Source organism: Mesoplodon mirus (assembly GCF_964341445.2).
Source record: "Mesoplodon mirus genome assembly, chromosome: 7".
Classification (NCBI taxonomy): domain Eukaryota; kingdom Metazoa; phylum Chordata; class Mammalia; order Artiodactyla; family Ziphiidae; genus Mesoplodon; species Mesoplodon mirus.
The window spans coordinates 89,776,514-89,792,777 of record NC_138983.1 but is presented as its reverse complement, the minus strand read 5'-3'; the positions used below and the strand labels follow the sequence as shown (position 1 = coordinate 89,792,777).

General features: G+C 38.0%; 2 pseudogenes across 2 annotated transcripts in view; both read right to left on the bottom strand.

The window, feature by feature from the left end:
- LOC309808866 (centrosomal protein of 78 kDa-like) overlaps positions 1–16,264 on the bottom strand; it is a 1,034,926-nt pseudogene that overhangs the window by 650,674 nt on the left and 367,988 nt on the right. The window lies entirely within an intron of this gene.
- On the bottom strand, positions 841–3,694 carry LOC309808044 (3-hydroxyisobutyrate dehydrogenase, mitochondrial-like; annotated as a pseudogene). Its single transcript has 2 exons — positions 3,547–3,694; positions 841–2,811 (listed from the first exon to the last, which is right to left on the bottom strand). The product of its transcript is annotated as a 3-hydroxyisobutyrate dehydrogenase, mitochondrial-like (transcript).

Here is a 16,264-nt window from a genome sequence, read left to right as displayed (position 1 = left end):
TTGTTGACCTTTTTTCTTGATAGCTTTCCTCCTGCCAGGCTCCAGCCAACAGTAGCAGTAACAGATATCCAGATCTTAAGAGGATAGAAGTATAATGGTGCACTGAATATGGAAAGGAAGAACCAGTAATGGTTCCTATACATTCATAGCGCGAATCAGCATCAAACTAAGGAAAAAAGCTTCCCCAAGAAGTTGACAGCAAATAGTTTCGCCTCTTAATGCACTGAGGAAACAACTTTGAAGTTATCCGTAGCCACCGCTTCTGAAGCGACCAGTAGCTTTGCAACTATTAGTTTACTTGTATTAGATTAATTTATATTAGAGTTTATTTAATGTAATTGCTCACAAATTTTAAACCATTTTGTAGTGTTCTGTATCTGTTCAAATGAAATGCTTTCCTAAGCTCAAGATCAGTGTTTTTATGTTGTGTAAATTATGAAATTACTGTGGAATATCTGGTAAACTTGATAGGAAACCCCAGATGTCAGCACTTTGCTGGGCAAGATTTAAAGTGGCCCACACCACTAACCCTCATCAGGAGCAGTAGCGGTGGGCTAAGTCATAAGGGCACGCCCATCCATTACATTCACCCAGGATACCGTGAGTGAGAATCAAAGGGCAGTGAGACAGAGACCTCTACGCTCAGATTCCACTGCCAAGAAATGGCCTAAGTCAGCTCTTGTTGTTGAAGAAAATAACCCTTTAGGAATCAGACTGAATCCTATTTTAAGTTTTAGAGGAGGAAGGATACTATTTAAACATTGATGAAATGTGCCTCTCTTTTTTTATCAGCATAGAAATTTATTGGAATTCAAAAGAATATGGTTATATTTAGCATAGTGTAATAATTATCTAAAGCACGTATCATCGCTGGCTCTGAAACAGTTCTAAAGATGTCATTCTTTTGAAGTAAAAAATATGCAGTAAAAATGTACAAGGAAGCAAAAATATGAAAAAAACAGTTTGCTGAGTATGGGAAGTTGTTACAAGAGGGGCACACCAAGATAATTGTAAGAGTCCAAATTACATAACGTGCAGCAAGGAGTTCTCTTGCTTTAACAACTCCTAGAAAATAAACCAGTAATCTCAATGCAAGAATATCACCACTGGGATAACAGGACAAATTTTCTGAGGCACACAGGTAGTAATTCACTATACTTCCCCTTTCTCTAATACCTTTTCTCACACCAATTTCTTTTCTTTCCTCGAGGATAGATTTTATCCTGTTGAAAACAATTTTAGTTTTATTTGTAAAGTGGAGTAAATAATATCCTGAGTGAAGTAGGCAGCGTTTTAGCTGAAGATGCTCAGGAATCAAACTTTTGAAAAAGGCCAATCAGCTAGCTAGCTAGCAGTTACCATCAGTGGCTTGCAGAAAAAAAAATTACAGATGATATGTTTGTTAAATAGATAAAAAGAATAAGCAGTTTAAAATGGGTGAAAAATCCCAGGATCTATTGTGACCTAGACCAGAGGTCCCTAACCTTTTTGGAACCAGGGACCGGTTTCCTGGAAGCAAATTTTTCCAGGGAGGGGAGGCGGGGTGTGTGGGGTTCAGGCGGTAATGTGAGCCATAGGGAGCGGCAGATGAAGCTTATAGCTGGCTTGCTTGCGACTCACCTCCTGCTGTGCAGCCCAGTTCCTAAGAGGCTGTGGACTGGTACCCGTCCAAGGCCAAGGGGTTGGGGACCCCTGACCTAGACACTCAAAAGCAGACAGTTGACCTTTGATTAAGCCCATTTTCCTGTGGAGTGAGCCATAAGGGGCTCCAAGACACAGTTTGGTTTCAATGTTTCAGTGTTCACAGCCAGAGGGCAAACTCAGAATGTCTCCTCCTCTTGCAAAAACTGGACCACGAATGAGAAGTCTTTTTTAGAGTAGCCCTTCACGCACAACATCCCTGCAGATCTGATGGGCTTGACTGCCCAGAAGGATTGGGCTCTTCGTGCTGGTAGCAGAGCCTCATGCTAATCCCAGATCCTTAGCCATGAGTGTTGCTCCAAATCCACCCTGATAGTAATTAGCCAGGTGAACTCCATCCATCACCCCAGGTACAGGATTTTAAGTGTCACTTGACCAACATCGTCCTAAGCTCGTATTTAGGATTTTAGCCAAGAGTTTTGGGTCAAGCCCTAACCTGAGTCCCAGATTCATAGCTTCAGCAGTTCCAATCCTACTAATACCTAACAGCAAGTGTTTGCAGATCTACGAAGCCTGGCCAGTCCCAACAGCTCCACGATGCACCACATGGGAGCCCCTGCACCACAGCAGCTCAACCCCTCCCATCCTAAATGTGAGGTTGCCAGACCGAGCTGTTCCCACACCACCAGAAACAGGGGCATCCGAGAAAACTGCTCCCATTTTCTCAACTTCTTTGGCCAATTCTCTCAAAACCATAGGGTCAACAGTACTGGAATCTATTAATAGTCTTTCTTCACTTTTTTTTGAATTCCATTTGCTTCAGTATAAGCTTCTAGCGCATTGATGCACTGTAATAATTCTGTCACCTTTTTCGGCTACATCCGCTGCAGAAGACACTACCGGGTCCACTTGCATCTAGCAGCTCTTTGCATGCATCAGGGAACACATCAGCAATAGTGAGTGGCTAGCCATGTTTCAAGAGCTCTTTTGCCATTGGATTCCCCACGTTGCCTACTCCAATGAATCCAACTGGAGTCTTGGAAGCTACTGACCTAGAACACAGCGCTGCAAGGCTGGCCACCGACGGCTGCTGTGGACGACTCCCTGTACCAGAGGCAGGAGGTGGCTCCACGGAGACGGAAGGAGGCTGACACGTTGCCCGCGCCCCTCCTTCCCACGGTTACCTCCTCGACTCCCGGCTCACCCACTGGCTGCTATAGGGTGCGTGGTGCGGAGGGCCGGCTCGGCTGTGGCGATTCTTAATACCTCTTTGGTACTAGGTTACACATACAATTTCACCTAGTGAGCGATTTAACAGAAGGAATTTTTTTCTACGGCATTTTTGTGGCACAGCAGATAGAAGCGAGGTCACTATTTCTTTGAAAAACTGAACTAAAAATGTATAGAAAGTCATGATTCATTCTACAAATATGCTGAGTCAAAGAAATGTGGAAATTGATGCGATGGAGGAAGAGCGCTAGACTTCCCTGATGCTCAACTGGGACCTTTCTTCTGGTGTCAGAACATGGTTGTGTAACTCCTTTAATCCCAGTGGATTTTCCAAAAATTCCAGAATCTTCAGATTTTGGTAGTCCCTGTTTACTGCCTTTGCCCCCGCATGCCAAACCCCCACCCCACCCCGCACACATTTATTTTTTGCCAGTTGTCCTCCGGGGGGCTTTTCTTTATATAGTTATTGCAGCAGTTTGTTAGACTACTGACCCCCAGTGAAAATGCCCCTCCCCCCCGTTTTCTCACCCTGTGTAGTTTTGTTCCACCTTGACCTGGGTTTGGTCACATGACTTGCTTTGGCCCAATGGCATATCAAGAGCTGAAGCTTGGAGAGTACTCGTGCTTTAGGGCTTGTCCTCATGGAAACCTGACATGTTAGGAAGCCTGGCTAACCTAGTGGAGAATAGGCCCAGGCCACAGCCAGCATCAATGGCCAGACATGTGAAAGCAACCAGCCCCAGTCCAGCAACCAGATGATGGCAGCCTCAGTAGTCACCTCAGGTGAAAGCAAGATAGATCCACCCAGGGGATCCCAGCCCATTCTGCTGATTCACAAATTGTGAGGAGATAAAGTGCCTGCTGTTTTAAACCACCAAGCTTAGGAGTAGTTCATCACACAGGAAGAGATATAACTATCTTCACTGTTAGATTATCTTCCCATTTTATACCATGTTTCCCCTCAAACGACTGTTCCTTTATCCAAGATTCTAGAAAAGAAATAACAACTGATGACGCTGACAGAGCCTTAACATTTTTTAAAAGCTTTATAAACTTTTAAAATAACTATGTTAATAAAATCAATATTTATTTGATCACAAAATTATTTTCTTCACTTGCCTTAAGAAGTAATGCAGAATTGTACTAAGTTTATAAATCTGGAGGCTCTAAAAATGTGTTATTCCTTGGATTCAAGTCCTAGTGTACTTTATGTGGGCATTCACGTTTGCAAAATGATTCCAGGAAATTTGCGATTTCATTTTACAACTTGGGCCTAAGGAGTCTTATGATATTTTACCTGAGAAAAATAATACATTAATTCCACTTTCAGCTATTAAACCCATGGCTTCCTGTATTTTCTAAATTCCCTATCAGTAAAGAAGACTACGTATAGCGTACAAGGCTGTCATGATTAGGAGTAAGGTAGTACAGAAAGAACCTGTCAAATTAGGCATTGCCCAGTCATGTCAGTATACTAACGTGGGGAGCCACAGGCAGCTTGAAGCCTGGAAAAAAGACAGATACAATGTAATGATTATCCTAAGGATCCGGATAATGATTCCTATGATTTTCTTTTAAATATTAATGGCAGAGGATTCTGGGGAAATGATGGTGGCTACAGAGAAGATTTTTATCCCTGAATATGCCACCCCTCCCCTAAATACACAAGCCCCCACCCCCACAAAGAAGAAAGAAAAGCATCTAGAATAGCAAGATCAAAAACCCACAGACAACATCTACAACAAGGTGTCCACATTAACTGCAACATACAGCCAGGTAGGAACAAATCAACAACAGGAAAAAGACCTACATATGTGTATCCCAAGGTGTGTGGGAGGAAGACAAGGGAAGGACTCTCTCTCTCTTTCAGGAGAGCCAAAGGTTACTATGGTTCAAGAACTCACTGAGATTGAAAAACTCACTGAGAACAGCGACAGAAACCGGGAGTGAACGTTGCAGGCTCCACTTTGCAGCTGAGTGCAAGAACTTTGAAATGTTCTGAGGATGCCAAGTGTTCTGGGGTCTGTGAAACCTTGACACCTATCAAACCAAAGCACCATTCCAGAACAAATCCCCATACTCAACAAGGACAAGAAAGAGGAGCCCTGGGTAAATGGGCAGAGGAGGGCCGAGGAGGAAGATTTGAGAAATTTTAAGGTCATTTTTAAAAATTATGTTGTGAAAATAATAGAAGATAGTGAGCCCTGGAGTTCTGAAGCTAGAAATTATATTCTGATCTATGATTCCCTCCTAAAGTGGAAACTTATTTCATTTAAAAATGAGTGACAGAAGAGTATTCCACTCACATCCTGTAGAAAATCAGTGAGAAAAAAAAGAAAAAAGAAGGGTGAAAAGAAAGTTCCAGCAAATCCTGAAAACGTGACAGAAAGACACGTCCACAGAACAAATGAAATTTATTGCCTGATATTGCGGAAAAAGTAAAAGAAATTTTAAAAGGAATAGAAACTGGTTTTAAGAAAAACATAAAAGAAATTAGAAAAAATCAGAAATGAAGTGATTGGAGAATAGCAAGATTTGAAAAGGTGAAAAAATTCAGTAAGTAATTTGTTTAAAAAAAAACATGTCTCGAGAGAAGGTTAAACTAGAAGGAACACAAGTTTGAATAAACACAGTGGATAATGCCTCCTTGGAGAAATAGCTGATTTCAAATCCAGCATAAGAAACGAATTAGATGTTCCTGTTACACCTTGTCGAACAAGAGAGCTGGGAAGACTTCAGACTACTGTGGTTGTGTGGAAAGGACTCAGGAGCCAACTTGAACAGGATCCGTGAACCTAAGAGGGGACAATCTCTGCATCAATATTTATAACAACCTCACTGAAAACAACAACAAAGAAAGAAAATACCTCATTAGTCATCTTTGGAAGCTACTTTGCAGTCAACCTTTCTCTCTCCTGTTCTTTCGTTTTTTGTAAAACTGGTAAATAAAATAAAAGAAACATTTATTCTTCCTTTCCTAATTAAACTGTAACTCAGGGCAACCAAGTAGTTGATGAAATAATCTTCTAGCTAGTAAATGAATAATAATCTAATTAGTAGAATATCACCATTTGGTACCCTTAAGAAATTAATGGATCTAGACATTGATCATTAATGGCTGCAACATCACAGTAAGACAGACACTTTATAGTTCCTTTTGCAATTCATCAATATTATCTATGAAGTAAACTTGACAAAAAACCACACCTGAATTATGTCAGTGCTCTAGATCTATCTACCAACTGACAGTAAATACATGGGCCAAAGGAGCATGATAAATATATAAGCATAAAGGGGATGCAATCAGCATAATCCAGACAGTTGGGAACCCTACTGGATGAATGCTTTGAATTCAATGACAAATACTTGCAAGAAAAATGAGCAAATTGAGTTCTTTTAAACCTATACTTTAAAAGAAATTGTGTTTGGATCAGCAATCAAATAAATAATGGTTATTAAAATAAAAATACGTTTATAGGACAATCAAGGAAACATGAACTGACTGGCTATTTGTTGATATTAAGGAATTATTATTATTTGCGGATGTGTGATAATGACATAGTTGAGCTTAAAAAGGGCAGTTCTTGCATTTTAGAAATATGTATACTGACATTTTCACTGAGAAAAAGAAATCTGGGATTTGCTTTAAAATTGCTGGGGATTATGGCGGTAGTATTCAGAGAGGGTGTAGAGAAAATGTATTGGCCTGAAATTGACATTTGATGAGAACAATTGATGAAAGTTTCTACTTCTTTCTTTTTACTTCTGTAGATGTTTGAAATTTTCCATACTAAAACATGTTTTATAAATGTAGATGGCTTGCAATTTGCTCTTCTGAGCTCTCAGAAGGCAAAAAGCCATTCTTAAATTAGGAGCTTTCTTCTCTAGCCAAGAATTCTAATGATAATTGTGTCCCAACTGGCCAGTGCACTCAGATTGCTCTGAGATCTGTTGGTGGAAGACAATAAAGAAACTCTTTAGTCTTAGAAGAAAACAACAAAGAGTAAAGGCTGCTGCTAGGTCTAGGGCAATAGTGTAGTATCAGTATAAGGCAAAATATTAGTTCCTTCCAAAATCCACTTGTTACTACTGTGTATACTTTTGCAGCAAAATATCTTTTCTACATTGTCAGCATTAAAGTAAATTTACTATTTAGGTGGCATTTAAATTATCATATGCTCAAAGCCTAGAAAGAATCCCCTAGGCTGAAATGACATTAAATCTTATTTTGGCCATTGTAGTGTATTCTCCAGTCCTACTTGCTTTGTCTATAACTGTCTTAAAAAGGTGTGAGGAGATCTGCCAATATTAACGCCAGGATTCAAAATGAGTTCTTTGCAGCTTGCTTCCTTCAGGATCTTCTGCCCTCAGACCCATGTATTTACTTAATGCCTCAGATTATTGTATATGTCACATCTTTCCAACTAGAAGACAAGCTCCTTTAAGGGCAGTGACTAGTCTCATCAACATCGAATTTACTCCAACACCAGTGCTTTCAAAATGTGTGTTGCTTAGTGTACGTCTGACCGTGAGAAGTTACAGAAACAATTCTACTCTAACTAAATAATAATGATACTGCTGCTACCATTTCTACTACTGCTGCTAATAAAATGTATGAAATAGAGTATACATGGGAAGATAAAGATCACACTGGAAATCCCAGACTGTAAAATGAATGACCCCAAAGCCACTTGCCAATCCATCGACTGTAAACAGTTACTTGTGAATTGGTCAACGTTTAAATGCATAATTCAGAGAAGGGTTAAAACAAATTTTATTACCAAAAAACACAATTTTTATACCCACAATTTTTGAGCTCAACTGACCTGTAGTTTTAACAGAAATAGATGAGATTCAAAGTATTCATTCAGGTTCCTAAATGATCCATTCCCTATCTTTCCTTATGAAACAATCAGTTATAACTCTAATAGTTTGTCAAGGATTCACCAATCTCTACTTCCTTTATTTTCCAAGGTTTGGTATCATTACAAAATCAAGTCCTTTGGTGGAATTTAATAGTTTCAAACTCCCTCATCAGTATTATTCACTGGGATAAAATAATATGAAAATTTAAAAAACACTGACTATGTGCTGAGAAATGATCCTTCAGTGATTCACTCCAGGTGGAGACTAGCATTCAGGCTGCACCTGAGGTAGAACTTGAATTCCAAAGTGGACCTTTAAACCACAGCTCATCTTCTCTTTGTAAAACCATCAGAAATAAGCCTGTTGCCTGACCTTTGAGATTCTGCAAAGAGACCACATTTACATCTTTTGTCTCTTTTAACTTCCCTAGTCCCCTTCTCTACTTTCAGAATAGTGATTCCCAGATAAGTACAATGAGTTCAAACAGTGTGGTTAAAGGGGTAATTAGTCTGCTCTGCAGCCAAGTTACTCACAGAATAAATAAGTTGGCTTTCACAGTTGTTAGTTTCTACCTGGGCTTTGTTTAGAGGGGCCTCAGCTCAAGCAAGCAGCCTGTCAGCAGCCTGAAATAACTCTGTGGAAATCTAATGGCATATATGTAAAATATGTCTATGAAACCTTTTATTCAATCTTAGGTGCATAATTTTACTACTTCTTTAGGCCTGGAAAAGGATATTCAGCTACAAAAGGACAGAAAAGAAAATGTGTATAATACCTCATGCCCTCCTCACACCCTAGAACCTTATTTTACCCGTTTCATCAGAAAATGATGTATACTGTAAGAAACATTTTTAAAATTAGTTGATCAAATATTTAAGTGCACTAAGTCTCTGTATTTATTAAAGCAAATATAGTTACCTTTCTGTCCCTTTCTAAAAGAAAGCAAAAGATACAGTTTTTCTTAAGACTCAGGGTTTATGGATATTAATTATTACACTATATTGACACCCAGACATGTTTATAGGAGGCTTTTGAGACATACAGAGCTAGTTATTCCCATACCAAATGGCACTTCTTTTTCCTCTGCCTTCTGCTTCTATTTTTTCTGTTGCGATTATATCCTACTGAGGCTGCTACATGTCTTTGTTTGATTTGAGGTTCTAAAGGTAAGACTGTATAGTCTCCTTTTTACAGAAGAATAATGGGTTTTATGACTGTTTGCCTTCAGAAGCCTCCTTTTCCACTCATTCTCATTTCATATCTATGGTGAGGTGTCTAAAACAGATGAGTTAGTTCTGAACTGGTGATATATAAATCAATTATTATTTGATTCATATTCAAAGCAGCTCCTCCTAAAATAGTGGCCTTCCTGCCTGTGGGATGTAGTCTAACCTACTGCCTGGATCTACACCCACCAACATCCATATTTTGTCTATTGTTACCTTGGACACTTGTAGGAACTGAGTGAGTTTCTGTTTCTATAGTGTCCATTGACAGACAAATGAATAAAGAAAATATGGCACATATGTAGAATGGAATGTTATTCAGCCTTAAAAAATAAGGGAATCTTGCCATTTGCAACAACTTGGATGAACCTTGAGGGAATTATGCTAAGTGAAATACGTCAGAGAGAGAAAGACAAACACTGCATAATCTCACTTTTACATGTAATCTAAAAACGCTGCTCTCACAGAAACCGAGTAGAATGGTGGCCGTCAAGGGCTGGGGAGTGGAGGAAATGGGGAGTTGTTGGTCAAAGGGTATAACCTTCCAGTTGTAAGATGAATAAATCCTGGGAGTCTGATGTACAGCATGGTGACTATAGTTAACCTCACTCTATTGCATACTCAAAAGTTTCTGAGATAGTAGATCTTACATGTTCTCATCACACACACACACACACACACAAAAGGTAATTAATTGTGTAAGGTCATGGATGTGTTAACTAACCTTATTGTGGTAATCATTTTGCAATATATACATGTATCAAATTATGATGTTGTACACCTTAAACTTATACAGTGTTACATGTCAATTACATCTTAATAAAACTGGAAAGAAGAAAAAGATTCACATGGAGAAGGGTGAGGCTGGTAGAAAAAAGCCACTGCCTTGAGCAGTACCGAGGTGGGCGGAAAGCCATGGGGCTCTATGAGCACTGCTGGGGAGGCTCTGTTCCCACGTGTGGGGAGGGGGTAGGACAGCACAGCTGTGATCCTTATTGCAGACCCTAGGCAGCCTCAGGCAACTTTTCAAAGTTAGATGCTGAAAACCAATAAATGAAATTATAAGGAAGAATTACATAAATGCCTTTATTCTACTTCTGGTCCTCTTGGCAACCTTTTCCATCTAAAAGCTGCACCCTGCAGTTCTCAAAGCAGGAACATTAACATGGATCAGAAGTTTCCAAACTTTTCATCCTCAACCCCTACACCAAAAGAAAAGTTGAAATTTTATGACCCCTAGTATAGGAAGTATCTTGTGTGTTTTTAATATTTATCAAGAGAACATTTAACAGTTACCTACTATGTGCCAAGAGAAAATAAAAATAAGACGCAGACTTTAAATGCAGACTTTGTTCCGGTATTATTCTTCCTTTTGACTTCAGTATAAGAACTACTGAGCTGGGCTTCCCTGGTGGCGCAGTGGTTGAGAGTCCGCCTGCCTATGCAGGGAACGCGGGTTCGTGCCCCGGTCCGGGAGGATCCCACATGCCACGGAGTGGCTGGGCCAGTGAGCCGTTGCTGCTGGGCCTGCATGTCTGGAGCCTGTGCTCCGCAACGGGAGGGGCCCGCATACTGCAAAAAAAAAAAAAAAAGAACTATTGAGCTATTTGCTGTCCCAGTAAGGGGGTAAGCAAACAATTACAGAATCCTGTGATCTCTTCCCAAGTTTGCAACTATAGGGTTGGTCCTAGAATTGCTCAATAACTTTGTATTTTGATTTAAGGGGAAACTAAAAGAACTTCCTGTCCCAAAGTAACTCTGCTTTGTGGAGACTGGAGGTGCCGTGCAATTGACTCAAGATACTGTTTATTTGTTTAAACAGTTAAATGAGTAGTTTCTATTTAACAAGTGAGCACAAATTTTCACAACAGTACCTACCCCATGACATAGCTCAGACGAAAACTCTGAGGGAAAGGAAAACTATATGGGCAAAAAGTCCAGGTTCCATCCACTGTACATGGGATATTGATAGGCTTGTAAAACTTACAGAGGTACCTGGGGGTACCCAGGAACCCTGGGTATTTAGTACACAGATCAGCAAAGGATAGTGGAAAATAAGACGACACCAGGTCAGGGGACAAATTAAGCAGGTGAAGCTGGTCCTTTATACTCTTTATACTCTTTTCCCTTCTGATATACCACTGCTCTGTGCAGAATATGTTCTGTATCCTCAGTAGACCTACACACACACACACACACACACACACACGTGTAACACACAAACATGCACGCATGCATGCATGTACACATACATGGAGTCCCCAGTCTTCTCAGTTAAAATTCAGCTTGTAGTAACTAAAGAAAATTTATAATGCCCTATATTTTATAGATTTTAAAAATACTTGCACTTTAAGAGAAAACTTTTAATGTCTGAAAATCCCTTCTGACGAAGGAAGTTATTTCTGATATTGGAGGTTGACAGTTTCACAGAGAAAACTTCAGGAGCACAGAGACATGCCTGACCCTCTCCCCACGCACCATCTGGGGAGAATTCACCAACACAGAGGCTCAATCCCTCTGCTAAGTCAAAATCAAGTATACCAACATCATTATTTCACAGAGAATACCCTACCTCATGTTAGGCATTCATATGTATTTTATTTGTTGAAGAGAGGAAGAAGATATAAAGGAGGGAATCATCCGAAATTACAGAGGACAGCATTTAAGTCAATAGAGATATTTAAATTTAAGGTAAAATTCAATGATAATTTGAAATTATATGTGGAGTTTTATTTACTAAAGAATATTTTGCAAAGTTCAACTCCTATTTTAACTTATATTTTCAGAGAAGGTATTTGGTCAAAATGAAGAATACCTTCAATTATTGTTCTTTCATTGCAAGCAAAAAAGGATTTATACTTCTTTTCATGAAATATGGTTGTTTGACAACAGAAGGATAAATATTTTATATTTTTAGAAACAACAGTCAGGCTACTGATATTCTTAATTAGTTTTAATAAATCTGAATGCTTCTTATCATCTACTCTTTAGCTTGTACCTGAGGAGTTGAATACCTCCGGGAAGATATGTGCTCCAGACCCGTAAATATGCAGTTCACAGAGCCCACTACCAGAGGGCAATAAAGAAGTCAAATCTTGAAACCATGGAGTGAAAATAGTGGGAGTTTAAATAAAAGCAACATTTCACAGTATGCTTTTCTGACCAACGTTATATCTAATAACTTAATGGATTGTATGTACATGGATTCTGAAAAGTCAGCAGCACACTTCACTGGTCAATATTCTATGATAAGGGGAACGTAATTGGAGTGTAGAAAAACAGTATACTTACATCTTATAATTCCACCCCTACAGAATCTACTACTCACTATTGAAAAATGATAAGAAGAATAGCTTTCTGTGTCTCAGTCACCAGTTAACATTTTCAAGAGTAGAATTTATCTTCCTATGATGCTCAAATACACAGGAAAAATGCATATCTAGGACAATGGATAAACTCTATATGACATGTGAAAATAATTCTTCAAATGGAAAAAGTAAAAGATCTACAAGGAACAGTTTTATATGCATTAGTGTGGATATATACATAAAGAGGCTCTAAGAAACATAAAAATCACTTCCAGGAAGTAATTTTAGGTAGAAGAGAATTAACATGGATGAGGAAGAAAAGAGAGTTGGTTTTAAGATAGTTTCATTTACTTGTTTTTTTGTGTTTATTTATTTGTTTTATTTATTTGGTCTTTGGAATATAAGGAAACAGTGGCTTTCACATCCGTATCCCAGTGGAACAAAGGGACCGAGGTCTATACTGGAGCCCAGCCATTGTTTGACTAGCTTGTAATAATACTGGTGAAATACAGCCAAATCATTTGAACTACAAGCATCCTCTCTGACAATAATCTTAAGACATCAACATTATAAATTAAAGAAAGGAAAGAGAGAATACTGTTTTCTTTAGAGAGAAAATACAGATTCTGGATCAAATCAATAATGTCAGCAAACCTCATGGGTATAAAATATTCTGCTGCCTATCATTTAGATCATGCCTCTAGAAGAGGGAAACTGGGTGATAATTTCCCCAGATTTTATATTTAATTCAAATATTTTAGATAAGAGGCATCTCTAGTAAAACACTGTATCATTGATTTTTTCCAAAATGATAGCTCACAGGAGTTCCTCTTTCCTTCTCAAATACATATGGGGAAATGGAGGTGGGTGGGTTAGAGGAACTATCTAAATAGAGCATAGTAATCAACAGTTTGTTTTTTAAAAATAGAAATTTCTATTTAAATTGTTTCCAGAGACAGAAACACACAGAGACAATTCCATGTGACAACAGTGGAAGAGACCAGAGTGATGCAGCTGCAAATCAAAAAATGCCAACACCAGTGATTGATGGCCACCACCAGAATCTGGTTAAGACAAAGAAGGATCCTCCCCTTGAGGTGTCAGAAAGAACACGGCCCTCTCAACACTCTGAGTTTGATCTTCTGGCCTCTAGAGCTGTGATAAAATACATTTCTGTTCTTTTAAGCTAACAAGTTTGTGGTATCTTGTTATGGTAGCCCTAGAGATAACAGTATTTGATTCCTGAGATGGCAACTGTATTCTGACTATGTAATGACTATTCCAAGATGATCAACAGACACAAAGATAAAGAAAGGCAAAACTGAGACTAAGCCCAGTTCTTTTTATTCCCAGAATAATAAATGATTTTTTAATTAATTTAGATCTCTTTGTCTAACCCCTCTGCTTTTCAAAAGACTATGTGCGACCAATCAAGTAGTAATATGTTATACTTTCATTTTAATTCATCTCAAAGTATTTCTAATTCCCCTTATGAGTTCTTAACTTGACCCATGAATTATTTAGGAATATATTGTATAATTTCCATTTGTGATTTTCAAAAAATTTCTTTCTGTTAACGATTTCTTATTGCATTCTGTTGTCATCTGAGAGCACTCTTTGTATTGTTTATATCCTTTAAAATGTACTGAAATTTGTTTTATGGCCTAGCATATAGTATATCCACATGCATTTGAAAAGAATGTATATTCTGATGCTGTTGGGTGCAATGTTTTATAGATGGCTGTTAGGTCTAGTTGATTGATAATGTTGTGCAAGTTTTTTTATTTTCTTGTTGATCTTCTGTCTGTTCTGCTATTGAAAGAAAGGTATTAAAGTATCCAACTATTATTGTAGAACTGTTGGTTTCTCTTTTCCGTTGTGTCGATTTTGCTTCATTGTATTTTGAAGTTCTGTTGTTAGGTGCATATAAGTTTATAATTATTATACATTCTAGATGGTATAATCCTTTTATCATTTTAAAATATCTTTGTCTCTAGTAAAAATTTTCATCTTAAAATATTTTTTTCTGATATTTTCTTAGCCACTCGTTTTTTTGTTGTTGTCTTGTTTTGTTTTGTTGTTACTGTTATGGTATATCTATTCCAACCCTTTTACACTTCACCTATATATTTTCTTGACTCTAAAGTGGGTCACTTTCTTGTTGATGTTATATACATATATAACTGTATATTACATTAAAAAATTACATATATAATAACAAATTATGGCAGACTTTGAACTGGACCTTTTATTTTTTTTGGTACGTGGGCCTCTCACTGTTGTGGCCTCTCCCATTGCAGAGCACAGGCTCTGGACACGCAGGCTCAGCAGCCATGGCTCACGGGTCTAGCCGCTCCGCGGCATGTGGGATCTTCCCAAACCGGGGCACGAACCCGTGTCCTCTGCATCGGCAGGCGGACTCTCAACCACTGCGCCACCAGGGAAGCCCTGAACTTCACCTTTAAATGAGTATGATTTAGACAGTAGAGCTTCCCTACCAAATGCAAATAACTCACTTGAACTCTCTTTTTTGTAAAGGACAGACCAATTCTTCCAAGGGGAATTCTTGAACTCATTAGATATGTGATATTCATTATAATTCGTTGCATTTAACACCACAGAAAGGACTTGATCAAAGGCTATTTTACTCTTTTCTTCCTCACTGGATGATTAGCTAGGTTCATTTTTAAATGGAAGATATACTCTAGATATTTAAATGTAGGGCATCTCTTCCTTTCAAATCTCAGAAAGAAAGGTGTGCTTCAGTTTCCCTGCAGAAAGCTCTAGTATCTTGCCCCCCTTTTGAAAGAGGAACTAATCCTTCTTTCTCTATTCTTCTTTGTCTTCTTCCCTTCATCAGCAATGAGCCTCTTTATCATTTTTGTCAGCCCAAAGAATAATTTTTCTCTTTCCGGGCCATTCAAAAATTGTACACTACAAAGTAAACGGAAAGAGCTTTATTTATAAAAATAAAACAGCTATGGCATTAGTTCTTAAAGAGTATAAAATGTTGATCCCTCATTCCAACAAAAAGTCTTGTTAGCATTTAGGGTTCAATGAGAGGCAATAAACAAAAATGTTTTGGTGACTCATTTGACATCTTTACTAAAAGGTTTGAACTCATAATGGTGAATATCAGACATATTTGTGTTAGGCAATTAAAATTAAATTATATCTAGACGTATTTTAAATTACCATATTAACATTAACAAGTAATCTTAGAACTCATCTTGAAAGTAAAAGGTACTTTTATACTTTATAATGAAAAAATCAATAAAATGTGCCTTTATGAAGAGAAAATGTAATTATAATACCAATTAATGTTAACTGGTCACTTTTTTATTGATGTAGAGTTGACATACAATATTATGTTAGTTTCAAGTGTTCAACATAGTGATCCAACATCTAAATACATTTGAATTGGTCACCATGATAAGTCTAGTAACCATATATTACCATACAAAATTATTACAGTATTATTGACTATATTCCTTATGTGGTATATTGCATCCCCAAGACATTTATTTTATAACTGGAAATTTGTACCACTTAATCCCCTTCACCTATTTCTCTCAGTCCCCATCCCCCTTCCCCTCTAGTAATCACCAGTTTGTTCTCTGTATCTACAAGTTTGTTTCTCTTTTGTTTTCTTTGTTTTAGTTTTTAGATTTCACATATAAGTGAAATCATACAGTATTTGTTCTTCTCTGTCTGACTTATTTCACTTAGCATACCTAGTACTCTAGGTCAATCCATGTTGTTGCAAGTGAAGATATTTCATTCTTTTTTAGGACTAAGTACTATTTCATTATATATGTGTGTATATATACACCACATCTTCTTTATCCATTCATCTATTTATGGACACTAGTTTCTTCCATATCTTGGCTAGTATAAGTAATGCTCCAATGAACAGAGGGGTGCATACATCCTTTCTTATTAGTGTTTTTGTTTTCTTTGGATAGATACTCAGAAGTTGAATTGTTGGATCAT